The 23125-nt window shown below is 41.0% G+C and overlaps 1 protein-coding gene across 5 annotated transcripts in view; it reads left to right on the top strand.

The window, feature by feature from the left end:
- Nucleotides 1–23125, top strand: part of TMEM164 (transmembrane protein 164) — a 209874-nt gene that overhangs the window by 5512 nt on the left and 181237 nt on the right. The window contains exon 1 of one of the 5 annotated variants that reach the window (XM_037045906.1): nucleotides 496–517. The exons of the other annotated variants lie outside the window; for them this stretch is intronic. The gene's annotated coding sequence lies outside the window, so the exon portion shown is untranslated. Of the gene's footprint in view, nucleotides 1–495; nucleotides 518–23125 lie in introns of those variants that run through there. 5 annotated transcript variants of the gene reach the window in all.

Below are 23125 nucleotides of genomic sequence, written 5' to 3'. Positions count from 1 at the left end.
ACATTTAACCCTCAAGGTTGTATGTACAGAAGTCAGGCTGAGTTAGGCTGGCCATTTGGCAAATAATAATTGATGCTGTCATTTGCATAACCCCAGGCCACTGGTTTTTAGCTAGTAGTATTGAGTGAGCTCCATTCTTTTTTAGAGTTGTCATTTGCTATTTGATTTTCTGTCTTCTTTACAATATATTAGAAGTCTGACTTGCACCAAGTATTACCTGCTTTTGGTTCATCATTTGATTTCCTTACTTCCTCCCTCCTTGCTGAAAGTATAGAATGGCATATAATCAAAACAGTCCTGATCTTTTTGTGACACCTTTTGGAAGTAGTTGAATATACACCAGTGTGCTCCATTTGCTCTGTGATGGATTTGTTTTACAGAAAACCTCATGGATTTGAGAACAAGTATTTTTTTGTGTGTGTCCACCCCTTCTTCTTGATTTCAGACCAGCCATACCTCCTCTTCCCCATCTGTTGTCTGGAGCATGGATAACGGCTTCTGCTTGGAATTTACATTGGTGGGTAATAGGTACAATGAGGGATCTAGCCATCTGCTGACAGCTTATCAAATGGACTGTATCCTGTGTCATCAGTCTAGGGGGGCACAAAGGGATGATGTTTATATGGGCCTCAGCCGTGAGGCTTGGCATTCTTTAGTTTCTTTAATTTTTCTCACATGGAAATTTGCAGAGAATTTTTACATCTTTCATTGTTGTGGTCTTTTGGGGGCATGCTTAAGAGAAATGTTGTGAATTGGTGCATTAAACAGCCCATAGACAGCCCTGGGATTTAAAATTAGTATGCTAGTTGAACTCATTGCCTGCTAGGGAACCTGGGCAAATTATTTAACCTTATCCTATCCCCCTCTTTGAAAGGGACCTGGAGCAAACAAAGCATTTTAATCCCCTGAATAACTATTCGGTCACTTAAACAGAGAAACTGGACAAAGCTGATCAAAGCTGGCAGATGACTAATATGTTTTGACCTCAGACTCAGAAACTGACAAACCTCAATTCCTTTTCAGTTTTATTTTTTTAAAAAAATATTTTATTTAGTTTTAGAGAAAGGGGAGGGGAGGAAGAAGGAGAGGGAGAGGAACATTGATTGTGAGAGAAACATGAATCAGTTGCCTCTCACACACCCCCAACTAGAAACTTGGCCCACAACCCAGGCTGTGCCCTGATTGGGAGTGAAACTGGAGACCTTTCAGTTTTGGGGAAAAGTGCCCAACTCACTGATCCACATCAGCCAGGGCTCACCTTTCTTGGTAACCATTAGAATCCATTCCTCTAATCCTTTTTGTTGCTTTTCTCTGGATCTTGGCCTTGACCTTGGCCCTGACCCCAACTCCAGTTATTCAATTTTATTTTTTAAATGTATTTATTTTTAGACAGAAACATCAATGTGTGACTGCATCTCGTGTGTCCCCTACTGGAGACCTGGCCCTAGGCATGTACCCTGACTGGGAATCAAACCAGCGATCCTTTGGTTTGCAGGCTGGTGCTCAGTCCATTGAGCCACAGCAGCCAGGACTGTTACAGTCATTTTAGTAACATCTTTTGTCTTCCTTTCCAAACTATCCGAACATTCTTCAGACTTTTGGCTCTTTAAAGTATACCTTTGTATACAGGCAGGTAATTCTGAGTTTTACTAGGTTGCTTGTTTTTGCGTGTTCGTTCAGTCTCCACTATTAGCAGGAACACGTTTTTAAAAAATATATTTTATTGATTATATTATTACAGTATTTCCATTTTACCCCCTTCACTCCCCCCACCCTGCCCCCCTCCTGCCCACATTCCACCCCTTTAGTGCATGCCCATCTGTTATACTTCTAAGTTCTTTAGCTCCTACATTTCCCATACTATTCTTACTCCCCCCCCTTGTCTATTTTCTACCTACCATCTATGCTACTTATTCTCTGTACCTTTTCCCCCCTCTCCCCCTCCCACTCCCCTGTTGATAACCCTCCATGTGATCTCCATTTCTGCGGTTCTGTTCCTGTTCTACTTGTTTGCTTTGTTTGTGTTTGTTTTTGTTTTATGTGTGGTTGTTAATAACTGTGAGTTTGCTGTCCTTTCACTGTTCATATTTTTTATCTTCTTTTTTTTTTAGAGAAGTCCCTTTAACATTTCATATAATAAGGGCTTGGTGATGCTTAACTCCTTTAACTTGACCTTATCTGAGAAACACTTTATCTGCCCTTCCATTCTAAATGAAAGCTTTCCTGGATAGAGCAATCTTGGATGTAGGTCCTTGCCTTTCATGACTTGGAATACTTCTTTCCAGCCCCTTCTTGCCTGTAAGTTCTCTTTTGAGAAATCAGCTGACAGTCTGATGGAAACTCCTCTGTAGGTGACTGTCCCCTTATCTCTTGCTGCTTCTAGAATTCTCTCCTTCATTTTAATCTTGGCTAATGTAATTATGATGTGCCTTGGTGTGTTCCTCCTTGGGTCCAACTTCTTTAGGACTCTCTGAGCTTCCTGGATTTCCTGGAAGTCTATTTCCTTTGCCAGACTGGGGAACTTCTTCATTATTTGTTCTAATAAGTTTTCAATTTGTTGCTCTTCCTCTTCTCCTTTTGGTACCCCTATAATTCAGATGTTGGAATGTTTAAAGATGTCCTGGAGGTTCCTAAGCCTCTCCTTATTTTTTTTTGAATTCTTGTTTCTTCATTCTTTTGTGATTGGATATTTCTTTCTTCCTTTTGGTCCACTCCATTGATTTGAGTCCCAGTTTCCTTCCCATCACTTTGTTTCCCAGTACATTTTCCTTTATTTCCCTTAGCATAGCCTTCATTTTTTCATCTAATTTGCGACCAAATTCAACCCATTCTGTGAGCATCCTGATCACCAGTGTTTTCAACTGTGCCTCTGACAGGTCGGCTATCTCTTTGTTGCTTACTTGTATTTTTTCTGGAGCTTTGATCTGTTCTTTTATTTGGGCCATTTTTTTTTGTCTCAGCGCACCTGTTACATAGTGAGGGGTGGACCCTTAGGTGTTCATCAGGGTGGGGCAACCCACAAGGCTGGGTTGTGATGCTATATGTTGGGGAGGGGTCTGAGAGGGCACAATGGTGCTTGCTCTGCTCTCTGTTGGATTTCAGTCACTGTCCCTGCTTCCCCCAAGCAAACTGGGCCCTTCTGAGGATGATTCCCATGTGGGTGGGTTTGTGTACATTCTAGGACCCTTTGGGTCTCTCTAACGAACTCTCCTGTGAGGCTAGGAGTCTCTCCTGGCACCTCAACCCCCACAGGTGTTTTTAATCGGTGTTTTGAGGCTTTATGTCCCTGCGCTGGGATCCTGTGTTGCATGGTCTCTCTTCCCAGTTTTGCGTGGTTTATCTGTGTGCGAATGTGGGACTGCTGGTCTGCCAGCCATCTTGTGTGCTGCACCCCTCCACAATCTGCCGCCTCGCTGGGTCTACCTGCTGCTGCCTTGCAAGCCCAGGGTCCACTAGCTACTGCTTTGCCACGACCCCTTTCTGCCAAGCTGCCCCTCCTACCAGTCTGGATGAATCTTTCTTGTTTAACTCCTTGGTTGTTGAACTTTCATACAGTTCAATTTTCTGTTGGTACTGGTTGTTTTTTGTTTCTAAATTGTTGTCCTTATTTTGGTTGTGTGAGGAGGCATAGTATGTCTACCTACGTCTCCATCTTGACCAGAAGTCCCCTACTTTTTTGTTTTTTATTGGAAAGGAATAGTGTGTTTTTTTCTTTGTAATCCCCTGCAGAACTTAATACAATAGCATACATGCACATTCATTGTTTAATTTGTGTCTAGATAGTGGTGACTGACTGACTGACTGACTGACATAGCTGACTTTATTATTCCTTTTTTTATTTTCTCTCTCTTGACCCTGTCTGTGTTCCTGTGAGGTCCCATGGGCATGGTTCCTATGTCTCCTTGTGCCCATTAGGAGAACCTCCTGTCTTTTTTTTGAAATAACCAAAGGAGAGAGGCAGTTTTTGGCTCCAGCTCACACACCTTTTTGCTGAATTTCCATCACAAAGAGCTGGTTATTAGAACTGTGGCCCACCCATTTTCTGCCCAAAGTATTCTCTCCCTATCATCCTAATGAGGAAATTATGCTGTAGGATGTTGGTATTAATTCCTTTGTAGACATCTGGACATAATCTACTTTCTTTTTGTCCTTCTTTAAATTTTTTGATTTAAAATATTTTAAAATTGTTGTTTAATTATAGTTATTCCCATTTACCCCCCACCATTACTCTCCCCTGCACTACTAAAGCTTTTAAAAAACATTTTAGCCCTGGCTGGTGTAGCTCAGTGGATTGAGCACAGGCCTGTGAACCAGAGGATCATGGTTCAATTCCCAGTCAGGGCACATGCCTGGGTTGCAGGCCAGTTCCCTGCAGGCCCACTCCCAACAGGGGATGCACGAAAGGCAACCATACATTGATGTTTCTCTCCCTCTCTCTTTCCCCTCTAAAGATAAATAAATACATAAAATCTAAAAACAAACAAAGATTTTATTTATTTATTTATTTATTTATTTATAGAGAAAGGGAACAAGGAAGGAGAGAGAGAAAGATATATCAATGTGTAGTTGCCTCTCACACAGCCGCCACTGGAGTCCTGGCCCACAACCCAGGCATGCGCCCTGACTGGGAATTGAACCAGTGACCCTTTGATTCATAGCCCATAGTCAATCCACTGAGCCACAGCAGCCAGGACTCAAATTTTTAAAAAAGTGTTCTTAGGCCAGTGATTCACTTTCCATCAATCTTCCCTTCAGTATTTTTCACTGGGTACCTGGTTGCCATCATGCCTCAATAAAATACCTTCTGCAAGAACAGCCAACTTTCTCCACTTCTCCTGGTCTTTCATGTCTTTTAAAAATTTTTGCTTTATTTTTTCAGCTTTATTGAGTTATAATTAACAAAGGGGATTGTGAGATTATTTAAAGGGTACAACAAGATGGTTTATTATAGGTATACATTGTGAAAGGATCCTCCTCCCATTGAGCTCTAAGACATCTATGATCTTTCATGTGGTTTGTTAAATGGAGGTGCTTGTCTCAGGTGCTCCTCTTCTGCCAGTAACTGGCTGAGAGGATATGAAGAGACTATGGGTGTGGAGAGCAGTGATTCTTGAATTTCCTTTGTGAAAGATTCCCTTCGAAGCTTGTTATAATGCAGATGCCTGACTCTCTACACAGAGTCTGAGCAGGTGTAGGGCAAAGATGGATCTACATTTATTATAAGCTCCTGAGTAATTCTGGTGCTGGTGAACTTTGGACCCTGCTTTGAGACATATTATTTAGTAGTTAATGTTTTAGGTGGAAAGTTGGTTCACATTCTCATCCTGTCTGGCGTAACTGCCCTGTGGGCCAGGCATTTAGTCTTCTGGCAGTACTTCAGTGTTTATATAGGTGTTACATTATGTGACTGACATTAGAGGTTGAGGGCCTCAAGTTATTGTGATATGGCTTTACAGTTCCAGTGGCTTGTTTGGTGACTGGGTGTTATGTCACTGGAGTATTTCAGCCAGGTCTCCTTCAGCACCTTCTAGTCCTTCTACATTCCTTCTTCTTCCTTCCAACCTCTAAGATCTTCAGGAACTAACAATAGAAAATATTGACACATAATTGTTGCATGTTCACTCTGTTTGTAGGACTCTTAAATGCTCATGGGAATTTATTCATTTTTGTCTCCATTCAGTGAAAATTTATCCAGTGCTATTATATGTCAAACATTGTGTCAGGCACTGGAGATTCAAAGATAAATACGAAACATTCTTTGTCCTCATGTTGTCCAGTTTAGATGAGACAGGCAAAAAAAAAAAAAAGACCAACTAAATTGCAGTGCAACAAATACAGTAACAGATTTTAACAAAGCATAGGGGGGGAGAAGGTTTTTTTTCTTTTCTAGTGTGATTAAGAAAATTTTCCTAGAGTGGATGACATTTTAGCTGGATCATGAAAGAGACACATTAGTTCCATAAGAGGAGAGATCCTTGTGTGTCTTGTTTTCTATTCTAGTACCTCTAATAGGGTTCAGTGAACATGTGTGAATGAATGAGTAGGAGTTCACTGGATGTTGCGGGAAGGAAGGCAATTCATGGCATAGGAAATATGTGAAAAGGCAAAGTTACTTTGTCTTTCACAGGAAAGTGTCTCAAGTGTAACTTGGAATTATTTGAGTATTATTATCAGGGGCAGGTAATATTTTTCCCCTGATAAATCAAGTAAAACTGTAGGAACACTGTTGTTTCTTGGCTGTTAATAAGACAACTGCAGTTGTCCATGAATCCTTCGAACAATGTAAGGGCTTATGAGATAGTGTTCTCTGTTGTCCGAAAGAGGGCTCACACTGTTAAGGATAGACACACACAACATTGATGAGAGTGAGCAGACATTAAGTACAAAAAAATAAGATAGCAGTCATCCAACCTCTGATCAGAAGACAATTTTTAGTGGCTCATTGAGTGCTTGATGCACCCACTGAAATCTGCAGCAGAAGTAAAGAAATGTGATGCTATCCTTTCTTTTTTCCTGTTATTTCTTCCCTGCTTTCAAGTCCCTTCCACCACCTACCCCATGCAAGCTTGCCTCCATCCAGAGTACTCCAAGCTCCAAAACAATTTATTCTACAATTTAAAATGCCCAGTGCATCAGAAAAGGTGATGTCTAAGATGGAACTAGAAGAAAGCATTTCCATTTAAGAGATTCATACCGAAGTATGAATGGTCCGTAGACCCAATTGTGCATGGGGGAGGGAATGCATTTTAAAAAGGGCCTCGTTATCCTGATTTGATCTCCAAATGGTGAGGTGTATCCCATTGTTTTTGAGCTGATGCCTTTGTTTCCTGCCCGGTGTTTGGCCTCTTCCCCAGCTTGCCCCATTCAGAGAACTGGGGTGTCTTGCCACCCTACTTGCTGACCCCCCCAGGATAAGTTTGCCTGTAAGGTACTTGGGCTCAGTGATTAAATATGAAATCTTGGAGAGGACTCTTCCTCATCTTGGTGCCAGTCAGTACTCTTTGCTTACTCAGGTCTCTGCCAGCTAAATAGGGCATGGCTTGAATATCTGGCAGTGCCTGGTATGCCAAGGGACTTAGACCTGCTGCCAGCCTGAACTCCTAAAGGGGAAGTATTTGGGGGATGTCTTGGCTCTGGTTCCTTTCCAGTAGCTGCTAGAGGAAATGTCTGAGAGAAGGAGGGATGAGTCTTGTCCTGGGCTGGGTAGTTTTTTGGGAAGGGAATAGATGGCAGGAGCCAGGAGGTTAGAAAGGATTGGCCTGTTGATAGAAATGGTCCAAATTATGTCCTGTGGGCAGATGTTTAGGTGGGCCGAAGAGGGAGAAGCAACATTATCTGGAGGAGGAAGGGAGCATTAACCCATTCTAATTCCATCCTTATGCCTTCAGTCTCCCTGTCTCCATTACACACCACCATTGGCATAGACTCAGAGTATATTTTGCCTCTGATTGCCCTTGCTAGTGGATGAGCTGTGTTTGCAGAAAGACCCTGGCCAACTGTGCTTTGGCTGTTGCTAGCAAAAAAAGACATTTTATTCACGTGCTGATTAAATAAGATGCAGAGCTGGATTGCACATTAAGGCCCTTAACTATGACTCTGGGAGCCATGGGTAAACACTTATTAGATGTTCTGGGCAGAGCATTATCAGAGACTGCTGGAAATGAGGTACTTTCTTCAGAAGTCAGGTTGAGGGGAAAAGAGATGATGAGAGACTTTTAGAGTTGTGACCATCTTCCTAGATTAAGCAGATCTGAGTTGTTGGCTTGTACACAGAAGGGTTAAACAGGTTTCAAAGGGAGAATCTGGCATTGACTGCCAGATTCTCGCTGGGACCCTGTAGGTTTGGACTGGGATACAGCTGAGAGTCTGACTAAGTAGGGCAGTAAAAGTGCCTCTTTTTCCTAATGTAAGGTCAGCTTAGTGGGTTAACATTTTGGACCCTATTTTCTGTATTTGTTATTGACTTTCATCACCACATGATTTTAGGCATGTCACTTAATAGCTCTCAACCTCAATTTCACTCATCTATAAAATGGGAATAGTAATAGTTCCTACTTAAATAGGGTTACTGTGAGGATTAAATGAAATGATTTAAATCAAGCATGTAGCAGAAGCTCTGTCTCACTGTGAGCACTCAAAAAATGTCAGCAGTTCTTCATGGTAGTAGTATCACTACTATGTATTTCAAGACAGTGGTGGCACACTGGATAACAGTACAGACTCTAGGGTGGGAAAGGCCTGGGTTCAAATCCTACCATTAGCTGTGTAACCCTGGGAAATTTACTTAACCTCTCTGAGCCCAAGTTTCCATATTTGTAAAATGGGATAATAACCATACCTATCCTGAAGGGCTGCTGTGAGGATTAAATGAAAAATTACTAGTAAAGCACTTAAGATAGTATCTGGCACAGAGTAAACATTCAGTAAATTTAGCTGTGATAATGGTTATAATCATCATTATTATGGTGGTAGTGGCTGCTTCTGTGAACTTGGGTGCTTGAGGTTGGGATAAGATAATAGGGATTGGCTATAGGAAGGCAGTTTTAAGAACCTCACCCAAGAAAAGCTGCTTGGCATCTTTGTTTTATGTAGTGGGCAAAAATATTGGTTGTGTGAAGTTGATACCCAAGTAATCTCTATGGGACAGGGTGGTTTGGCTGCTTGAGACCTAGGGACAGTTTTGTGACTAATGTGAGTGTTACTTTAAATTGTGCGGTACTAGCTGAATAATTTGGAGGAAGGCTCTCACTGGTGGGAAGCTTGGCCTCCCAGGGACCTCTTGGCTTAATTATTCCTGCTTTTCATCAATGGGCTGGCTCCATGGTGCAAACTATTTTGAGTTTGGTAGCCTAGGAATCTGATGAGTCCATGACAGAAGTATGAAAAGTGTGGTTTGGAGGTGGGTGGGCAGAGACAGGTGCATGGATTTATTTTTTACTTTTTTATTATATTTCATTTGGTTGAGGGGAGTGTGACTTTTAAAAGTGCCACCTGTTACCAGGGTTAGGTAATTTTTGAAGAGCTGTTCCCAGAGCTCCTAGGAAAAGGAAGACTTTTAAATGCGTTAGTATCTTCACTGAAGGAGAAGCACAGTGGTGGAAAATGTGTTCCTCGGGAGAGATTTTTCATTGTGCTTTGACTTACACATCAGCAGATAGATAGAAAAAAATCCTCGATAAAAAAATACTAATGTCTCCAGCGTATGGTAAACCTCTCTTGTTTTCAAGACCAGCTACTCTCTTTTGGAGCTGAGTTGGCTCTGGCACCGAAACCACCAGTTACTAGAGGAAGCCTTCTGGGGGTTGAGACCTTGGTCATGTAACTTAACAGGCTTGGGGTAGGGGTTGCCCCATTCCACCAGGGCCATTGTAAGGCCTCTGTGCATACCCTCTGGCATTGTGGGTAAATATACAGTTCTTTAGTCTCAGAATTGAGAGAAATGCGAAGGCTAAGGTCATATTTTCTGTGATTTATCTGGGTCTTTGGGAGGGGCTGGCTTTGAGGGCATTTATAAAACAAATAGCAACCCAAAGAAACAACAGCTTTTAGAAGTTAGCTGTGAAAGGTCACTGTTCCAAGAGCTAGGGGAGATGGTAACAAAGGGTGCTCTTCATATCATCACTTTTTCCTCATCAGTTTGCATTTGTGAAGAGTTTCCTTTTTAAGTTCCAGGCACTTGAGCATGTACATGCCTGTCACTGCATTTTATTCTCTACACCCTTCAGGAATGTGGCTGAGGGTCGTGTGCATAAGTGCCTTATTATCTTCAGCATTTTTACATCCAACCCCTCTGCTACCAGCTGCTACTTCACGTGGGCATTTCCCCCTATTTCCTGGGCTCCCAGTCCCAAGAAGAGTATCAAGCTACCCTGAGGAAAGGGACTGCTTTTACCTTTGGATTTCTACTCCACTGCACAGCTGCTCACTGGACTTGCCACTTCAGCTTTCTTCAGAATAGCCTTGTAAGCCAGCACCAAGACACAGTCAAGGGTCAAGTTTCTGTGTTTGCTTGTGAGGCTTCTGGCCCCTGAGTGAAGAGAACAGATTAATGCCCCATACCCCACCAGCTGTCCTGGGCGGGGTGCTCAGGGGGTTGTTGCCTTGGGCAAGGAGGTCAGAGTTGACCTTCAGGCCAAGGCTGCATTAGATTTGTGGAGAAGAATGTGAAGCCTGCAGCAGCACCTGGGCTCCTGACTGGTTGTGTGGTGTTTGGCCATACCTCACAGCCATTGCTGTGTTATCTCAGATGGACTCATGTCTAAGATCATCTTTCCAAATTTCTTACTCCCTGCTTTGGGGATATCCTGAAAACAATTTGCAAAGTACACTGTGATCTTCACCTGTTGTCTTTTTTTATCCCTACTTTCCATAGTCAGTTTGCAGTGAACTAAGAATTAATTCTGGCTCCTTATATTTGTTTGCTTGTTACCTTTTGGGGGGTTGGGTTCTCGCTTTCCAGTCATAACTGTCCATTGCCATTAAGGACAGTTGGTGCTACTGGTCATTTAGGTCAAAAGGTCCCCTTGGACCTTTTAAACACTATAAAACTGAAACAGTGTCAGATGGGCAAAAAATAATTTAGGATGAAGAATTCAGTGTAAATGTTGGTTATATCTGTACACTCTCTGAAAAGTGAGGAGTAACAAAATTACTTGTAACATTTTTGAGCAGATATTATGCTTCAGGGATTATGCTTAGTATACTGCCTATATACAACCTCATTTGTGGCCTTCTGCAAAGGTCATTTTTTTTTAATCTAATTTTTCCTTCCCTTGGGTCTAGCTGATTTTGCCTTTGGTTGACTATTGATACTGGATGAAGTATTATAGGAATACTTTCTGAAGGTTGTTGGAATAGAGTGACACAAACTCAAAGCTGAGAGAAACCCCAGAGATCATCTAGTTTGACTTCTCCTTCAGTTTCCTGGATGAGTAAACTGAGACCCGGAGAGGTGAAGTTACTTGCCCAAAGTCACAGCTAGATAGTAATAGTTCTGGGTCTTCTGACTCCTGGTTCATTATGTCTCCAGAATACCACACATGGTCTCCTTCTATCCTTAATCATTCCATCATAAAAGTACCAGGACTTTTGTTTTGCTCACTAGTAGAGAAGTAAAAATCTTGTATTTTTTTAAACATCATTATCTATTGCAGCCTGGAACATGAGGATTTCATGACAGCAGGTAACCTCTGTACCTGATGGCAAAAGCAACTGCTTTTTCCATGTGGTTTTCTGTCCTTGCTTCCTCTCTGTCACAGAGGAGTCTGGCCTCAGTGCCCCCATTGCTGGCTGCTTGCCCTGGACAGTTAGTCCAGTGAGACATGTGTTCAATGAGCCTGTGTGTAGAGCCAGTCTGTTCTGCCACGAGATAGTGGTTGTTTGGAATAGGAACCATTCACTTTGAGGTATAACTGAGTTCTTGACTTCCTTCTTCCAAATAGAAGCCTGCATCGATTCCTAGTGAACAGTTGTATGAGGCTTCTGGGCAAGGGACCAGATCAGCATTCAGAAAGTTTGTCTAGTGGAGGTGACAAAGGCCAAAGAGAAAAAAGGTCAAAATAATTTCCTGGGTCAATAGGAGAGAGGTCAGTTCCTTTTGGTAAACAATGAAGAGTAATAGAAAAGATCACTGGATTCAGTGCCAGCCAGACATGGGCCTTGGTTATAGGTTTCATCACTGACTAGTTGACAGAACCTAGTTTTTTGGCTAATCAGGAGACTCTATGTGCCTCATTCTTCCTGTATAATAAGGCACATAGTGTGGCAGTTAAGAATATAGGTTCTGCAACATCTCATTGACATCATGGCCCTGTCATTTCTGAGCTAGGTAACCTTGGGAAAATCTCTTCATTCTCTCTGCCTTATTTTCTTCATATGTAAAGTGAAATGACAACAGTACCTGCACCTTGTAGGGTTGTTGTCAGCAACAGCTCTTGGCACTTAGTAAGTGGGATATATGTGTAGGCTACTATGATTAAAGACGAAATTTATTTTGATTAGTGTGGAGAACAACAAAATAAAAGTAGATTCCTGGTATGGCTTCAGTATATTCACATACATGGCCATGTCTTCTACTGGATTCTGTCAATGCAGAAGTGACAATAAAAATAACCACATGAACATCAAAGATGATACCAGTCCCCAAAAGTGGTGATAGCAGTTGGCACCTTATATAATAGAAAGCCCCACCTTCACACAGGCATTAGTGCAAAGAATCCCTCCAGATGGGGTCAGAACCTGGATACCAGATAGCCTGGGTCATGTGATAAAACTGGGGAATGGGACTGGTGAATGAGGGTAACATGGATCTTCTAGTTAGAATATAAAGTCTACTTTTGAGTCAAGCAAAATGTTACGAGTTCACCAAGCTTTAAGATGTGATCAACCTTCTAATAGTAAGAGCTTCAATTTCTTAAAACATAAAATATGCATTCCAATTATGCCATTTGGATATGTTTAATTGTAATTTCCAGCTTTAAAAGGCCTACAGATTTGATGTGATTAAAAATGGTTTTCTTCCTTATAATTCAGGGCTAATCATATCTGCTTTGTGGGCTTCTTGTGAGAATTAAATGCATGGCTACATGTAAAGTATTTAGAAGTGTGTCTAGTGTGTAGTAACTGCTTAGTAAATATGACTTACAGCTTTTATCTGTAAGATAGAGATGATCTTTGTTCTCCCTCACTCATGGGGTAAGGCTGAGAATCAATGGAAATAAGGGGAGCTGTAGCTAAATGTGAAGAATGATGTTTTAAGAGCATGAACATTCAAAGGTTTATTAACCCATTGTTTCTAGGATCATATATTCATGGATATTTCTTTGGTGACCTGGTAAGAAGGAAGAACAGTAAGTTTATATGTAATATAAACACTGAGGTCATCAATTAATGTGTGTCATGCTTTTCCCCATCCAGTGTTCCAGTGTACTCAAGGGTACTTAAAAGCCTTGAAGCTACACATCCCAAGTAAAGTGGTTGAAGGATTTGAAATGAAAACCAATAATACTCTTCCTTCAGTGCTTCTTTCTTAGCTAAGGACACTGCAGTCCATCTCGTGACTCAGGTTAAATACCTTGACACATTTCCATTTCCCCCTTCCTTTTCATCTCCATAGTCTGAGTCATCTTGATTCTGTCATTCTTGTCGTCTTCCATCTTTTTCTTCCTTTTTTTCTTTGCTTCCTCTGCCCTAATTCATCTGCTTGTTAATCATCATCATCATCCATCATCATCATCTGGCTTATTAGAGTAGCCTCCTTACTAAGCTTCCCTTCCCTAGTTGTCTTCCTACATTGCTGCTGCCAGAATAGTACTAGTAAAACACATGTGGGTCATGCCATTCCCTTGCTCCAAAAACTTCTATAGCTACCTGATAGCTCCCATTGCCTTATACCATATGCATATACAGCAGGTCTCCAAATAACATTGTTTTGTTCAGTGTTACTTTCTTATAATATGATGATGTGCCATAGGAACTTAAATCTTGTTTATATTAATTAGCCTGGTGTAACAATGGTTTCCTTATGCATTATTTCACTGCAGTTCTAAGAACCTATTGTCGACATTAAGTAAGGACTTACTGTGCCTTATGTAGCCCCAGAACAACTTTGCTAATCACTTGAACCCATCCTTTCCCAATGAGTCTCCATTCGAGTTCATAATCTTTCTTGGCATAGCATTTTAGGCAGCTACCATCTATTAGTCATTTGGAATTATCACATAGGCTATGGCAAGTGGATCAACCCATTACAGAAAGCCTGAACTCCTGATAATAAGATTCAGGATTTTCTATGATGTTGGTCTTAACTATTCTTTCCAGCCTTGTCCTCTAGTACATTTTTCCATAGGTGTGCCATGCACTTCCATGCTTCTCTTGAGTTTATATTTTTGTTCATGCTGTACCCTCAGCCAGAAATATTTTTTCTTTTATCTTCCTATTGAAATGCTAGGCATCAGTTAAGGCTCAGCCCAGATATTCCCTCTTGTGAAGCTTTCTTCAAGCCTCCATGCCAAATTTAGGCATTTGTGTCTATTTTAGCATTTTTCTACCTTGTATTACATAAATGTTTATGTATTTTCCCAACTCCTTATATTGTATGTCCCCTGAATGCAAGGTCTGTGTTTTTATTAATTTTCCTATCCCCACAGCATCTAGTGCATACTGCAATCCTAATAAAAAAAAATGAGCCCTAGCTCATGCAGCTCAGTGGATTGAGCATGGGCCTGGGAAGCAAAGGATCGCAGTTGGATTCCCAGTCAGGGCACATACCTGGGTTGCAGGCCAGTTCCCAGCAGGGGACGTACAAGAGGCAACCATACATTGATATTTCCCTCCCCCCTCTTTCCCTCTAAAGATAAATAAATAAAATCTTTTAAAAAATGAGTCTGATCCAGGCCCTTTGTTTTTTAAGATGAGGAAACTGAGGCTTAGAGGAAAAGGTCATAAGTTCATTTGGGGGTGTATTGAGTTTTAGATGTCTGAGACATTGATGCTGGAATGTCTGCCAGGCAATTGAGATATGGCTAAGGCTAGGAGGAATGTTGATTTAGGAGGCATTTGTTTAGAGAAGAGAAAGGAGAAGGTGAGGACATTGTGCAGACTAGGAAAGAGAATGAAGAAAAGTATTCTGTGTACTTTTGGAGGCAGAAAAAAAACCACTCAGTGATGTAGTCATCCAGGAAGTGGAAGAAGGCACAAGAAAGGAAGGAGTTTCAGGAAGCTTGAGTATGTCCTATGTGTCATGTGATGCAGAGAGTTTGGGACCAAGGTTGACTTGAGAAAAGGCCATTGGAATTGGCAAGCACAGGCTAGGTCTATGGCCAGCCACCCATCCACTTCTAAATAGTTACTCTGGAAATGTTTATGTGTGAAGAGTTGCATACAAGAAGATTTATGGCATCAAAATTGGTAAATGTTGTTGAGAAAGAGCCCACTAGTAGCAGAATGAAAAATCTGGCCAGTGGAATATTGTGTAGCTTTTATGAGTACAAAGGTTGATCTCTATATTCACTTTAAAATAATTTTACAATATATTGTTATAATTAAAAACAAGTTGTAGATCATTGTGTATGACAGAAACCTATTCTTCTAAGAAATAAAACTTCTATATGTGCATTTTTCTGGACACATTGCAAAAATCTACAATAATATACTGTTGAACAACATGGGTTTGAACTGTGCATGTCCACTTATATACAGCTATTTTTCAACAAATATGCAGTTAGCCCGCTATATCCCCAGGTTTTGCATGCATGGATTTAACTAACTGCTGATGGGAAACAGTATTTTCAATCTGTGGTTGGGAATCTGCGATTTTGCAGGACTGACTATATGCATTGTTTCATACCATTTGTATAAGATTTAAGCATCCATGGATTTTGCTATCTTCAGTGGGGTCCTGGAACCAATCCCCAATGGATACTGAGGGACAGCTGAGTTTTGGCGGGGAGTCAAAAGTTAAACATGGATTTTTGACTGTGTGTGGGGTTTGGCTGCATTGTTCAAGGGTCAACTGTATACCAAATAGTATTTACTCCTGAGTGATTAGGGTAAGAGAACACTCACTTTTTACTTTACACGTTTCTGTATTGTTTCAATTTGGTATAATTCCACATTTCTTTAGTAATTAAGAAAAAAATTGCCCTGGCTGGTGTAGCTCAGTGGATTGAGTGCAGGCCTGGGAACCACACGATCGCGGTTCAATTCCCAGTCAGGGCACTTGCCTGGGTTGCAGGCCAGTTCCCAGCAGGGGACTCACGAGAAGCAACCATACATTGATATTTCTCTCCTTCTCTCCTTCCCTTCTGCTCTAAAGATAAATAGATAAAATCTTTAATTAAAAAAAAGAAAAAAATTATTTCCTGAATGAAAGAACAAAAAGATGATTGGGAACCCAGGAGAACAGTGTCTGCAGAAGACATTCAATGGATGAAGGAAGCCAACTCATAAGAGATCTGGCAACTGAGAAAACATGTGTTTGGAGGCTGTGTTTATAGGAACTTTGCTGCCTATGTGGCCGCTGGAGGTGAGGCAGGGGGCATGGAAAGTGGACTGCTGGAATGAGGCAGCCACCCCAGATCCAGGAGGTTCAGTGGAAAGAGGATGGGATAAGTAGAAGAGGAAGAAAGTGGCTAAGAGGCAGAGGAAGTGCAGTCGGGACAGGATTGACTGGGTGCTAAACTGCAGAGAGGATGGAGAGCGTTTATAGCTGTAAGGAAAATGGGTATGAGGCACAGAGGTAGGGCAGTTGAGAAAGGACAAATACCAATTTTAGGAGTAGAAAATCTTCCCCCCAAAGGATGAGATCTCAGGCCGATTAGTAAATGGAATGGCTGGGGCATAGGCTGGTGTACCTAATTGCCTTCTCTGACTAACTGGGGGTTAAGGAAGCCCCTTTTCTGTCTAGGTTTTGGTTGCCCCTACTGTTTGTGCAGTGGTGGACTTACCATAATGGCTCAGAGAATAGTCTTGTGAGTGACCAAAATCGAATTTTTATGGCTCTTGCATGCTTGCGAGTTGTCTATTGGGTCTGTCCCTAAGTTTACAACTAGAAGTGGAAATGGAGAAGGTGGAAGCCAGGAATCCTCAACCCTGGCTGCATCTTATAGTCACTGAGGACTACTGTCTGTTTCTTCCACCTCATTCTTAAACAGTTGTCTTGGCTTGGGCCTGGGCATCAGCATTTAAAAAAAATTCCTGAAGTGATTCAAAAGTGCAACCAGGATTAGAAAACACTAGTGTGGAAAGGTTGGATTAAATGTGTTCTGAGCCTAAACTGGCCCTTGGATGCTTGAGTATATGTGTGTGTACACGTATTTTCTCCTCTGTATTCCAAGAGCCTTTGGGTAGGTTACTATTAGTGAAGTGCTCATCCAGTTGCATGCTAGTCAGTTACTAGTCTATTGGGAGAGATCTGATATCTAAAATGTAATAGCAACTGTACTTACTGGGCCTCACACTAAGCTTGGTTAACTGACTCACCCTGACTCATATAGCTTATAGGACAGGTGCCAGCAGTAGGCCAAGTCTGTCCCTTTTCCAGTACAGAGCAGAGCTCCTGGCACCTAGGTTGTATAATCATTGTCACATGAGGTGACAGGGAGCTTTGTCTTTTTGTGCAATTTTTCTTTTTATTAAAAGCTCATGAATGGTAATACCTGACATATTTGAAAAGTCTGGTGCAAGAGAGGTTTTTCAAGAGAACAGCCTGGCACATGAAAACTTATGATAAGCCAGGCCCTATGCAGTGAATCTATATAATACAACATTTATTATCAATTACTCTAGGCCTAGCATCATTCTAGGGACTGTGAGATACACAAGAAATATCAAAGATGGTTTCTGCTACCCAAGGAGCCTATCATCAAGGATCATTTATAGTCTAATTACTGCATTTTTAGGTGGCAGTTTATCTGCAGAACTTCTGACAAGAATATGCTAGACATCAGTGGGCCTTTTGAATTCCTGTAGTTCAGTCCGTTCATTTTGCAGTGGGGCCCACAGTGGGGCAAGCTACTTGCCCAAGGTCACACCACTGGGAATGGCCAAGGCAAGACTGGCATGCCAGGCTGCCTCCCCTTGAAGTCCCACTACACTGTTCTGTCAATCAGCTGAAGGGCAAGGGAACCTAATTGTTCATGTTAAAATTTTAACAAGAATTCAATTTTGTGCTTTATGCTCCAAGGCTTCCTTATGGTTGAGGGAGGGTGGTTTGAATTATAGTCTTTCTTAAAAACTTGCTTGGGGAGGGCCAGTCCTGGTCACAACTGGAATTATAGCTCAGGCTCAAGAGGTCTAAAGATGGCTAATTTCCCCTTGACAGAAACAGCCATTAACTCTAGGCCCTGTGTCTTTAATTATGGTACTTTTCTTCTTTTTTGAAAGGATTTTACCCTGCTTAAGAGGGTTTATGAATTTTCTGCCTCAGTCACTCTTTAAAAAAAACAACAACCTTTGAGAAATTTATCTTAGAGGCAGGAGGTACCTGGACATATGTGTGGCCCTGAGAATTAGTGCAGTGGGGTCAGTTCCAAGTGTTGCCAGCATAGGGTGGTTTTTTTAGCCCTGTTCCCTGTCGGTCCCTAAGTCAGAAATTCATCTCCAGGTCTGAGGATTTCTTTAACAGTCAGGTGTAACTCAAGGTTGAGATACTGGGTTATTCTTCCCAAAGTCTTCTCCCTATACACATAGGATTAGGGACTATACCTTTTGGTTTGCCAGCTTGATCTTAATATTTGTATGTTATTGTTGAGGTATATGGCTGTGTGTGTTCTTGAACCTGGAGGCCCTTAATTTTGAGTGGCTCTCATATCAGCTTGTATCAGGCAGACTTTTGAGGGCCGCACCCAAAGTCAGGCTCTTGTCTCCTCTTCTGCCCATTCAGATTAACTACCAACAGGAGGAACAAAATCATTTACCTGGAGACAGGGAGGGGAAGCCCTGACAGGTGGGCTATGATGGTAGTGATACTTGGCACATAGTACTGTACAACTGTTAGCCTTCTGCTCACCACTTAAATCCTTTGGATACTCATCACTTGTGAACTACCAAGTCAGTTTGCCCAGCAGTGTTGCCATACAGCAAGACTTAAGATCCTCGTGACATGAAAACCCAAGAAGAACACCCTGCTCTTCAGCTATCAACCCTGTACCACAAACTGATTTTATCTTATTCCTACCCAGGTCTGAGTAGGCTCATATAAATGAATGTTGTACCCATGAATATCCCAGGCTTCACAAAGAATGAATGAAATAAGGCCACATAGTGGCAATAGTCTTGTGGGATTTTTAAAAATATTGCTCAGTCATTTCAAGAAATAGCAACAATATTATATCTGGCTACATCACAAGTACTAACTTGCATATCATGCTGTATTGCTTTCATTCTTCTTTTCATATGATAGTGTGCATTCCCATTCTCAATTTCACTTCTGGTCTCAGAAGGAAAATTGAAATTCATAGCTTTAGCCCTGGCTGGATAGCTCAGTTGGTTAAAGCATCATCCCAATTTGCTAAGGTTATGGATTTGATCTCTGATCAGGGCACATACAAGAGGCAACCAGTGAATGCATAAATAAGTGGAACAACAAATCAATCCTCTTCACCCCCCCATCAATAAATAAAAATTCTCAAAAAAAGGAGAAATACATACCTTTTATACATGCGGTACCATTTCCTTCTTTTCAGGAACTAATCCCTTTATTTTATTTTTTTCTTGTCTTCTAGCTTGGTGTAGGTCTTTGGAGTCAGACAGATCTGGAATTGAAGCTAATTTCTGTCACTCATGACCTGTGTGCCTTTAAGCAAGCCACCTAATAACTGTCACCCTGTTTCTCATTTGTAAAATTGGGCTAAGAATTCTACCTATGCCATCAGGTTATAGAGAGTATTAAATGAATTAATATTTGTGAAGTTGTGAGAAAAGTACATGGTACATAATAGGAGTTCAGAAATATTAGTTACTGTCTTCTTCCTTCCCCTTAAGAAGTGGAGCCAGCGACAAAACCTTTTTTAAAAATTGTTTTATTGATTATGCTATTACAGTTGTCCCAGTTTTCCCCCTTTGCCCCCCTCCACCCAGCACCCCCACTCCCTCAGGCAGTCCCCCCACTATTATTATGTCCATGGGTCATACATATAAGTGCTTTGGTTACTCCATTTCCTATCCTGTACTTTACATCTCCATGGCAATTCTGTAACTACCTATTTCTACTTCTTAATCCCCTAACCTCACCTCTTCACACATTCCCCCTCACCCCATCTGGTGACAAAAGCCTTTCTTTTACTACCTCACTGCAGCTCTCCTGTCATTAGCTTTCACGAAGGGGCTGAGGTTTGCCTTTTCTTTTGATGATGAAGGGGAGCTGTTGAGAACTCTGGATTTTATACTCACCAGAAGCTTGAAGTTGTTGACTTGCTGCCAGTTAAAGTGTTGATAAGATTGGGTCAGAAATCTCCAGAGAAAGGGTGTGTGCTTCTGGTAATTTCTTTGTAGACAGAAGTGTATGTAGGTAATGAGCTATATGATCAGTGTGGGAGTTCAGTGCCCAACCTTAGGGAAAAGATGGATGAGTTACATTGGCTCCTGTGACAGGTAGCTCCCTGACTTTTTCTTCTTGAGATGCCTTGGAGTCCAATGGTTGGAACCTTGGAACTCTGGGTAGTAAGCCTATTACCTACTTCTTCACAGCAATAATAAAATCTTGTATTTATTTAGTTCTCAATTTGTGCCAGGCCCTTGTTTAAGTATTTTACCTGTACTAACTCATTTAATCCTCATAAGAACTCTAAAAGGTGGGGTACAGAACAATCAAGAAGCTTGCCTAAAGTCACATAGCTAGTGGTGCAGTTGGGCTTAGAAACTAGGCAGCTTGATACCAGAGCCCAAGGGTTTAGCCTACTGCCCTATACAGTCTCTAGTAGTTTTTCTTTCTTTTTTTAACATACATCTTGTAATTGTTAGTTGCAGATGTCCAGAAATACAGTGGAATTTTGTATCTAACAACCTGGCTAAATGTTTTTTGAATTAATTATAGTTGATTTATCTGAGGATATTTTTGGATTCTTTGTGTTGATGTCCATAATTTGCAAATGATGACACTTTTGTCTTTTCCTTTGCAAACATTATATATTTTTTCTTTTTAAATTAAATTTATTGGTGTGACATTGGTTAACAGGATCACACAGTTTTAAAGTGTACATCTCTGCATATTGAATTGTGTGTCTGTTACCCAAAGGAAAAATCATCTTCCATCACCATATATTTGGCCCTCTTTACCCTTTACTACGCCCAACCCCCTCTCCCTCTGACAACCACCATACTGTTATCTGTGTCTACAAATCTCAGTTTTATATGCCACATAGAGTGAAATCATAGGATTCATAGCTTTTTCTGACTGACTCATTTCACTTAGCAAAACACTCTTAAGGTCTATCCATGTTGTAACAAATGGCAGTATTTCTTTTTTTCTTTTTAAAGATTTTATTTATTTTTAGAGAAGGGGAAGGGAGGGAGAAAGAGAGGGAGAGAAACATCAAGGTATGGTTGCCTCTCAGGCTCCCCCTACTGGGGACCTGGCCTGCAACCCGGGCATGTGCCCTGACTGGGAATCGAACCAGTGACCCTTTGGTTTGCAGGCCAGCACTCAATCCACTGAGCCACACCAGCCAGGGCACAAATGGCAGTATTTCATCTTTTCTTTTGGCTCAGTAGTATTCCATAGTATGTATTTACCACATCTTCTTTACCCAATCCTCTACAGAAGGACACCGGTTGTTTCCTTGTCTTGGCCATTGTAAATAATGCTGCAGTGAACATAGGGGTGCATATTCAAAGTTTTCGAGTAGATACCCAGAAGAGGGGTTGCTGAGTTGTTAAGATCTGTTGTACAATGTTTAATAGAAGTGACAATATTGGTTACCCTTATCTTGTTCCTTGTGTTAAAGGCTATGCTTTCAGTGTTTCACCATTAAGCATGATGTTTGCCATAGAGTTTTTAGTTGATATCTCTTATCAGACTATAGAAGTTCCCTTCTATTCTGAGTTTGCTAAGTTGTTTTTTTAAAATCATGAATGGATGTTAACATTTTATCCAAGACTTTTTTCATCTATTTAGATGATCACATTGCTTTTGTTCTTTAATCTTTCAATGTAGCAAATTATGGTGATTGCTTTTTGTAATAGTTGTCAAGGTATTTTAATGTAGATCACCTTTTAAAATGTTTTATTTATTTATTTAAAATAATATTTTATGTATTATACTCTTACAATTGTCCCAATTTTCTCCACTTTGCCCTACTCCACCCAGTACCCACACTCTCTCAGGCAATCCCCACACCATTGTTAATGTAAATATGTCATACACATAAATTCCTGGCTACTCCCTTTCCTATACTGTACTGTACATCCCCATGGCTATCCTGTAAATACCTATTTGTACTTCTTAATCCCCTCACATCTTCATCTATTCCCCTGCAGCCCCCTCCCATCTCACAGCCATCAAAACTCTCTATCCATGATTATGTCTCTGTTCTTTTTGTTTGCTGAGTTTGTTTTTTAGAATCAATAGTTAATAGGTATGTACTTTTTGCCCTTTTAGTGTTCATAGTTTTGATTTTCCTTAAATAAGTCCCTTTAACATTTCATGTAATAATGGTTTGGTGATGATGAACTCCTTTAGTTTTTTTTGTGTCTGGGTAGCTCTTTATCTGCCCTTCAATTCTAAATGATAGCTTTGCTGGGTAGTGCAGTCTTGGCTGTAGGTCCCTGCTTTCCATGACTGAATATTTCTTGCCAGTCCCTTTTAGCCTGAAAAGTGTGCTTTGACAAATCAGCTGTAGTCTTATAGGAACTCCTCTATAAGTAACTAACTGCCTTTTTCTTGCTGCTTTTAAGATTCTCTCTTTATCTTTAACCTTCGGCATTTTAGTTTTGATATGTCTTGGAGTGGGCCTCTTTGTATCCATCTTGTTTGGGATTCTCTGTGCTTCCTGCACTTGTATGACTCTTTCCTTCAACAAATTAGGAAAGTTTTCTTTTAGTAGTTTTTCAAATAGATTTTCAATTTCTTGCTCTTTCTCTTCTCCTTTTGGAACCCCTATGATGCAAATGTTTGACTTCTTGAAGTTGTCCCAGAGTCTGCTTGTATTATCCTCATTTTGGGGGGTTCTTTTTCTTCTTGTTGTTCTGATTGGGTGTTTTTTGCTTCCTTATGTTGCAAATCATTGATTTGATTCCCAGCTTCATCCACTGTACTGTTGTTTCCTTGTAAATTGTTCTTTCTTTTAATTAGTGTATCCTTTGTTTCTGACTGGATCTTTTTTATGCTGTTGAGGTTCTCGCTAAGTTCCTTGAGCATCCTTATAACCAGTGTTTTGAACTCTGCATCTCATAGATTGCTTACCTCCAATTTGTTTAGTTCTTTTTCTGCAGTTTTGATCTGTCCTTTTATTTGGATCGTGTTTCTTTGTCTCCTCATTTTGTCAGCCTCCCTGTGTTTGTTTCTATGTATTAGGTAGAGCTGCTATGACTCCCTGTCTTGGTAGCATTGGCCTAATGTATCAGGTGTCCTGCAGGGTCCAGTGGCACAGCCTGCCCTATCACTCAGTGTGCACCCTCCATGTGAGCT

Source organism: Sturnira hondurensis, unplaced genomic scaffold (genome assembly GCF_014824575.4).
Source record: "Sturnira hondurensis isolate 20B ecotype Veracruz unplaced genomic scaffold, ASM1482457v3 Scaffold0004501, whole genome shotgun sequence".
NCBI lineage: Eukaryota > Metazoa > Chordata > Mammalia > Chiroptera > Phyllostomidae > Sturnira > Sturnira hondurensis.
This window is presented reverse-complemented; position numbering and strand designations above follow the sequence as displayed.